Source organism: Arachis stenosperma, chromosome 3 (genome assembly GCF_014773155.1).
Source record: "Arachis stenosperma cultivar V10309 chromosome 3, arast.V10309.gnm1.PFL2, whole genome shotgun sequence".
NCBI lineage: Eukaryota > Viridiplantae > Streptophyta > Magnoliopsida > Fabales > Fabaceae > Arachis > Arachis stenosperma.
Window position 1 is genome coordinate 139,728,971 of NC_080379.1, and position 8,345 is coordinate 139,737,315.

The window sequence follows — 8,345 nt, forward strand, 5'->3', positions numbered from 1 at the left end:
GCTCCAAACCAAAAAACAATACTCACATAAAAAATTTTGGTTGTCACAAAGAGCAAATCCTAAATAAGAATTAACCGAAGTATTTAGACTCTGGGTCGTCTCACAAGGAATTGCAATGAAGTGCTCAATTATTGGCTATGAAGGAACAAGGGGTTTGGTTTATAAAAAGGCAAGAAAATAAATGGCAAGAAAGTAAAAGGATAAGAACTAATAAAGAAATGGTAAACAACTATTGGCAAAGACATGGGAAATTGAGATCACCATCCGTGTCTACAAACCATATATTGATAATTACGAGGAACCAAGCTCATCAAGTCTACTTCCAAAAGCCTTAAGTACGTAATATCTACTCCTAGACTTGAAGTACATCAAATGGCTTTGATCACATCAACCCATAAGTCCCAACCTATCTACTAATTAGATTAGTAGTGGGTTGATGTCAATGAGTATCAAATTGATCACCAAGAGTTCTCAGATCACCAATTTATTGAGACCCAATGACTCAAGGTCACTCACTTCCCTAGCCTAGGCCAAGAGTAAAGAGAACTACTCAAAAACTAGAGAAAATATTTTATCAAACATGTAGAGTGCAATGAAAGTAAACATCATAAATTGCAAGAATAATAAAATCTAACAACTACCAATCACAAGAAAAGTAAAACCACAACTCAGATCATCAATAAAAGAACATCAATCATCAAATTTCATTAAATGTAAACAAAATCCAACATGAGCATTCATAAACATAAAAGAGACATAAAAGTAAAATTGACAAGAGAACTAAGAAAAATAGAGTAGTAGAAACAAGAAATTATAAAGGAAACAAGATGAAATCAAGAAATCATACCTAGATCTAAGATGGATTAACCTAACCTAACCTAATTCTAGAGAGAAGAGGAAGCTTCTCTCTCTAGAAACTAACATACATGATGCCAAAACACAAAACAATTGCTCCCCCCTTTCCCAAGCTTGAATTCTGCATGAAATAGCATCAGAAATAAGTTGGATTGGGCCCAAAATGAGCTACAAATCGCTGGCCATGATTTCACTTTAGTGAACCACGTGCTCCATCGGCGCGCACGCATACAAGGTGCGTGAGCGCCCTTATACATCAGAAAACTATGGCAAATTTTATATCATTTTGAAGCTCCGGATGTTAGCTTTCCAAAGCAACTAAAATCGCCTCATTTGGACCTATGTAGCTCAAGTTATGGTCGATTGAGTGCGAAGAGGTCAGGCTTAACAACTTTACGGTTCCTTCATTTCTTCATGAGTTCTCCCACTTTTCATGCTTTTCTCCTCACTTCTTCCATCCAATACTTACCTTATGAACCTAAGATCATTCAACAAACATATCAAGGTATTGAGTGGAATTAAAGTGAGTTAAATTTAGCTATTTTAAGGCCTAAAAAGTATGTTTTCACACTTAAGCACAAATCTAGGGAGAATTACAAAATCATGCTATTTCATTGAATAAATGTGAGAAAAGTTGATAAAATCTCCCTAAATTAAGCACAAGATAAACCATAAAATCGGGGTTTATCAATACGTAACTTTGCCAAATTAGTCAACAAAAGCAAGTTAGTAGAAGAATGTATTAAGAAAGTGACTGTAGCCAAGGCGAGTCGCTAAGGATTTTAACCAAGGTGTCTTAGCAATCATCAGTCAGCTGGACGGAGGGTGCATTTTAAAGCATGTAGTGTATGACAGTATAAGAACCTACAAGTTGATAATGTTACTACTCGCCCTACGGGTAAGAATGAAGGCAAAGCAAGGCAAGGCAATGGTAAACAAGCCCAGCAGGCGCACATAAACCCTGCGTGTAAGCAATGTGGAAAAGTGCATGGTAACAGGTCTTGCCAGTTTGGATTATCTAACTGCTATGCTTGTGGAGAACCTGGACATATTGCCAAGGTTTGTCCGAAGAGGTTTACTCGAAATCCAGCCAGAACCCAATAGCAAGGACGAGTGTTTTCCATCACTATTGACGATGTTGTGCAATCGGACGCCCTAATTCAAGGTCAGTGTAATGTCAAGAATTGATTTCTAACTGTACTGTATGATTCAGGTGCATTGTATTCTTTATTTCTCTAACTGTTGCTCATGAGTTAGGATTAGATTTCTCTAAATTGAATTTTCACTTGATTGTTCGTACACCAACATTCCAGAATGCTTTAACTAGTTCAGCATATCTGCAAGTACCATTTATCATTAAGAATAGGACTTTCATACATGACCTGATCTGCTTGCCTTTGTGTGATTTTGAAGTTATCCTCGGAATAGATTGGTTATCTAAATACCATATTTTTCTTGATTGTTTTGAAAGAACTGCTGTTATTCCATCTGATAGTTTGCATACTAAACCATTCCTCTCCCATACTTTATATTCAAATTCCGTAAGAGTTACCTTAGATGGGAGTGATTGTGAGAGGTATGTTTTGTTAGCGGCTAGCTCGAATGACAGTGAATTAAGCTTAGAACGGATCCGAGTAGTGAAGGAATTTCCTGATGTTTTTCCGGACAACTGATGAGCGGATATTTTATACACTTTTTAGTGTTGTTTTCTTTGTGTTTTTGGTTATGTTTTGTTAAGTTTTATCAAGTTTTAGTAAGTTTTAGTGCAAAAATCACTTTTTGGATGCTACTCTAAGTTTTTGTGTTTTTCCTATGTTTTTAGGTGATTTTTGGATGATTCTGGCAAGTTTTGGAAAAGCCTGATTCAGAGACAGAGAAAGAACTGCAGATGCTATCAGATTCTGACCTCCATGCATTCAAACGAGCAATATATAATGGTTGGTACGGAATTTAAAGTCCACAAACTAACTAGCAAGTGCCCCGGGTCATACCAAGTAGTACCTCAAGTGAATGAGGGTCGATCCCACGAGGATTGATGGACTAAGCAACAATGATTGAGTGATTTCTTAGTTAGACAAGCAGAAAATGGTGTTTCGACTTTCGAGAGTTCAATTGCATTAAATAGAAATTCAGAATATCAGAAAGGCAAGTAGTAAACGGGTTATGAAATATATATGGAGAAACAGTTAAGGTTTCAGAGTTATCTATCTTCCGGATTGACTTTTCTTACTAACTATTTTAATTATACAAGATTTAATTCATGGCAAACTATAAGTGACTAAACCCTAATTCCTTAGACCTTTTTAGTCTTCTCTAACCTTCATCAACTGCCAATTCCTTGGTCACTTAATTCCAATTAGAGGGTGAAGTTCAATTCTAGTTTATATGCCACAAAAACCCTAATTACCCAAATATAAGAGGATTATATGTCACGTATCCCGTTAAGTCCAGATAATTAGAAGTTTAGGAGAATTTGTTTTCAAGCTGTTGTTCAAGTAAAGAGCTTTTCCAAGTTATACAAGAAATCAATAAGAACCAAGGTTATACTTCCATTCCACCCAGTTCATAAAATAAAGAACGAAAATAATTCTTGAATTATAAATCAGTACATGAATTAAAATAGAAAAGTAATATTATCAATCCATACAATAGACAGAGCTCCTAACCTTAACAGTGGAGGTTTAGTAGCTCATGGTTCAGAGAGAAAACTAGGATTCGGAAAAACTGTAAATTACGGAATGAGGTAGAAGAGAAGGGAAGAGCTCGAAGGGCTGATTCTTTTCCCTTTTATAACTAGTCCTAATTAATACAAAAATATATTTCCTAAAACTCAATAAAATCTTTTCCTAATTATAAAAATAATAAAAGTTTAAATCAAAATTTCTAATTGATTCGTATAGCCTTTGGATGAATGGGGACCACCTAGATTGCATCATTTGTTGGCGCCAAACTTGGAAGGATCCAAGTTTGGTGTGGAGTGGGCAGAGTTGGTTTCTCTTGGGGTGTTGGTTGTGGCGCCAAACTTGGAAGGGTCCAAGTTTGGCATGGAGTCTCACGCAGCATCCTTAAGCTTTCTTGTTGTGGCGCCAAACATGAAGTTCTTCAAGTTTGGCGAGGAGGTGGCAGAAAGTGTTCCTTGGAGGCTTGGTTGTGGCGCCAAACTTGAGCTTCCTCAAGTTTGGTGTGGAGAGCTCATCATGCATTCCTTTGGAGAAATCTTGGTGGCGCCAAACTTGAGCTTTCTCAAGTTTGGCGTGGAGGAGGCTGAATTATTTTCTTTGGAAGTCTTGTGTTGGCACCAAACTTGAACTTCTCAAGTTTGGCGTGGATGAGGCCGAATGTACTCTTGACTCTTTCTAGGTTGGTGCCAAACTTGAGATCTCTCAAGTTTGGCTTCCACCTGGCAGTAAGCAATTCTCTCCACTCTTTATCCTTGGCTCCAACTCTGTTAAATTCGTCCAAAACACTACCTGAAATAAACAGAATTGCACACAACTCAAAGTAGCATTCATAGTGGCTAAAATATATTAAATCTTGATTAAACTTAGCAATTCAAATGCAAATTTATTAGGAAAACACAAGAAAGATGCTCATGCATCAATGGTTCATACTTATCTTTGGAAATGATGACCCAAAACGGGCATTGAACGCCCTACTGACCCCCTGCTTGGCGTTTGGACGCCCCAGAAGGACCAAGATGGCGTTTGGACACCCAAAAGGGAGCAAGCCTGGCGTCCAATGCCACAAGAGGAGTCTAAGCAAGTGGATTCACCGAAAGCTCAATCCGATAATCTCCGTGGGATTCGACCCTCACTCACCTGAGGTATTACTTAGACGACTTGGTGCACTTGCCGGTTCAGTTGTGCGGAGTTCAATTCTGCACACCAAGTTTTTGGCACCGTTGCCGGGGATTGTTCGAGATTGACAAACTACCAGACTATCTTGTTGCTTAGATTAGGTACTTTTTACGATTTATTTGCTCTTTTAATTGTGTTCTTATTTTCTTTTTCAAAAGATTTTTTTCAAAATCTTTTCTTTTCTTTAGTAATCTTTGTCTTTTGTTTGAGTCTTGTGTCATTTTTAAGTTTGGTGTCTCGTCTGTTTTCATCTGTTTTCTTTAAATTTTCGAAAGTGTTCTTATTTTCCCTTCTTGATATTCGAATTGTTCTTGGTAATTTTTCTTATTTGGTTTTAAAAATCTTAAGTTTGGTGTCTTTTAGTTATTTTTCCTTTAATTTTCGAAAATTAGTGTCATTTTATTTTAAATTTTTAAATTTGGTATCTCTTAATTGTTTTTCTTTTTCTTTAAAATTCGAAAATCCAAAAAAAGAAAATTTTATTTCTTTTATCTTTGTTTAAATTTTTGAAAATCTTGCTATCTTTTCTTATCTTGATTTAAAAATTTTAAGTTCGGTGTTTTCTTGTTAGTAAAGTTTAAATTTTAAATTTCAAATCTTATCTTTTCAAATATTTTCAAATCTTTATCATATCTTTTTACTTTAAATCCTTCCTATCTTATCTTCTTTTAAAATTTTTTAAATTTTAAATTCCTATCTTTTTAAATCTTTACTATCTTTTTAAAGTTTGATTTTGAAAATTTTTAAATTTTTAAATCTTATCTTATCTTGTTTTAAATTAATATTTTAAATTTCAAAATATTAAAATTCAAAATTCAAAATTCAAAATTTAAAATTCAAATTTCAAAATTTTCAAAATTCAAATTTCAAAACTTAACTTCAAATATTTTTCAAATCTTATCTTTCCTTATTTGACTCTCTCTTTCAACTTTTAAATTTCAAAATCTTCTTTTTAACTTTCTCCTTTTTTATTTCAAAATCAAATCTTTTATTTTATTTTCAAATCTTGTTAGTTAATTTGTTATTTGTTTTTTATTCTCCTTTCTCTTTCCTGTTTTTCAAAACTTCATAACTACTTTCTCTTTCTCCTTTTTCAAAAATCCTAACCTTCTTCTCTTTTTTCTTTTTTAAAAAGTTCATCTCTCATTCCCTCTCTATTTTTGAATTCTATCTCATCTTTTACATTTATTCTTCTTCAGATATCTCACAGGGAGTTCTCTATACTCTGACATAGAAACTCCCATTCTTTCTCTTTCTTGGTTTTCTTTTTCTTGTTTATGAGGAGGAATAGAGATAAAGAACCCCTCTTTGACCCTGACCCTGAACCTGAGAGGACTCTAAGGAGGCGGCTACAACAAGCTAGAGCACAACACTCTGAAGGAAACCTCACAGAGCTTTTTGAACAAGAAGATGAGAATACAGACATGGTAGCCAATCCCAATGACAGAGGAGACACAAGGAAGGTCCTAGGTGACTTTACTGCACCCACTTCTGACTTCTACGGACGGAGCATCTCTATACCTGCCATTAGTACAAATAACTTTGAGTTGAAGCCTCAACTGTTCACTCTAGTTCAACAGAACTGCCAATTTCATGGACTTTCACGGGAAGATCCCAACAGATTCATCTATGATTTTTTACAGATCTATGATACTGTCAAGACTAATGGAGTGGATCCATAGATTTACAAGTTGATGCTTTTCCCCTTTCCTGTAAGGGACAGAGCTAGGTTATGGCTTAAATTCTTAGCCCAAGGAAAGCCTAGACTCTTGGGAGAAGGTGGTCAATGCATTCTTGACCAAGTTCTTTCCACCTCAGAAGTTGAACAAGCTTAGGGTTGAAGTTCAAATCTTTAGACAAAAAGAAGGTGAATCCCTCTATGAAGCCTGGGAGAGGTAAAAGCAACTGATTAGAAGGTGCCCTCCTAACATGATTTCAGACTGGACTATGCTAGATATCTTCTATGATGGTTTTTCTGAGATGTCGAAGATGGCATTGGACTACTCTGCTGGTGGATCACTCTATTTGAAAAAATGCCTAAAGAGGCATAGAAACTCATTGACATGGTTGCAAACAACCAATCCATGTACACTTCTGAGAGGAACCCTGTGAATAATAGGGTGGCTCAGAAGAGAGGAGTGTTGGAGGTTGACACATTGAATGCCATATTGGCTCAGAACAAGATCCTAACCCAACAGGTCAACATGATCTCTTAACATCTAACTGGATTGCAAGCTGCAGCTAGCAGCACTCAAGAGGCATCCAATGAAGGAGAAGCCTAAGATCCAGATCAACCCATGATGGAAGAGGTTAACTATATGGGAAATTCCTCAGGGAATCCTAACAATGAGCCTTATGGGAACACCTATAATGCATCATGGAGGAATCATCCCAACTTTTCATGGAGGGATCAACAGAAGCCTCAGCAAGACTTCAATAACAATCAAGGTGGAAGAAACTAGAATAGATTCAATAACAGACTTATCCCACCTTCTCAGCAACAGATTGAGACTTCTAAGCAGAGCCTCTCTGACTTAGCCACTATAGTCTCAATCTCTCTAAGACCACTCACAATTTCATGACAGAGACTAGGTCCTCTATTAGGAATCTGGAGGTACAGATTGGTCAGTTGAGTAAGAAGATCCTTGAGATCCCCTCTAACACTCTTCCAAGTGACACTGAAGCAAACCCAGGAGAAGAGTGTAAGGCCCTCACTATAGGAATTGAGGCCAAATTTGAAGAGGAGCCTCTAGCATTGAACGCCAGTAAGGGAGTAGCTGGTTGTTTAATGCCCAAGGAGGAGCAAATTGTGGCATTGAACGCCACAATGGGAGAGGATGGGCATTCAACGCCCACTAAGGACCCTCTTGTTGAAGAACTGAAGGAAATCAGAGTTCATGAGAAGACCATAGAGGTCCCCTTGAATGCCCTGTTGCAGATTATGGAGTATGAATAATACTCCTCCTCTGATGAGGAAGAGGAAATTAGAGAAGAGCAAGTTGCTTGGTACTTGGGAATCCTCATAAAGCTGAATACAAAATTCTATGGAATAGAGGCATTGAAAGAAGAACCCCCAGTACTTACCGAAGAGTGCAGTGCCCTGGTTCAGAGGAAGCTGCCTCAGAAGAGGCCAGACCCTGGAAGGTTCCTGATTCCCTGTACCATAAGGTACAATCACCTTTGAGAATGTTTTGTGTGACCTTGGGTCAAGCATTAATTCTAGAGGTGCAAGCTGCCAATATTTCATTAGAGATGGTAGACAGGTCACTGAAAAAACCATATGGCATGGTGAAGGATATCCTAGTGAAGGTTGAAGACCTTTATCTCCCAGTTGATTTTGTTATTCTTGACACTGGGGAGGACAGGGACGAGTCCATCATCCTTGAAAGACCATTCCTTGCCACTAGAAGAGCCATGATTGATGTAGAAAGAGGAGAACTAGTCCTGCAACTGAATGAGGACTGTCTTGTGTTCAAGGTTCATAAATCTCACTCTACATCAGTTGGAGAAGGCACAATTGATAAGCACTTAGTGCTTCCACCACTTCTCTCAGTACAGAGCCTAACAGAGTCCCCAGACACCAACTCTAAGTTTGGTGTGGGTCAACCATCATCAAGCTCTGAGAAGGACGAC

At 37.2% G+C, this 8,345-nt stretch overlaps 1 non-coding gene across 1 annotated transcript; it reads right to left on the bottom strand.

The window, feature by feature from the left end:
* Nucleotides 1-6,539: 6,539 nt before the first annotated feature.
* Nucleotides 6,540-6,648, bottom strand: LOC130972462 (small nucleolar RNA R71). Its single transcript, XR_009083628.1, has one exon. It is a non-coding gene; the product is annotated as a small nucleolar RNA R71 (small nucleolar RNA).
* Between the last annotated feature and the right edge of the window lie 1,697 nt (nucleotides 6,649-8,345).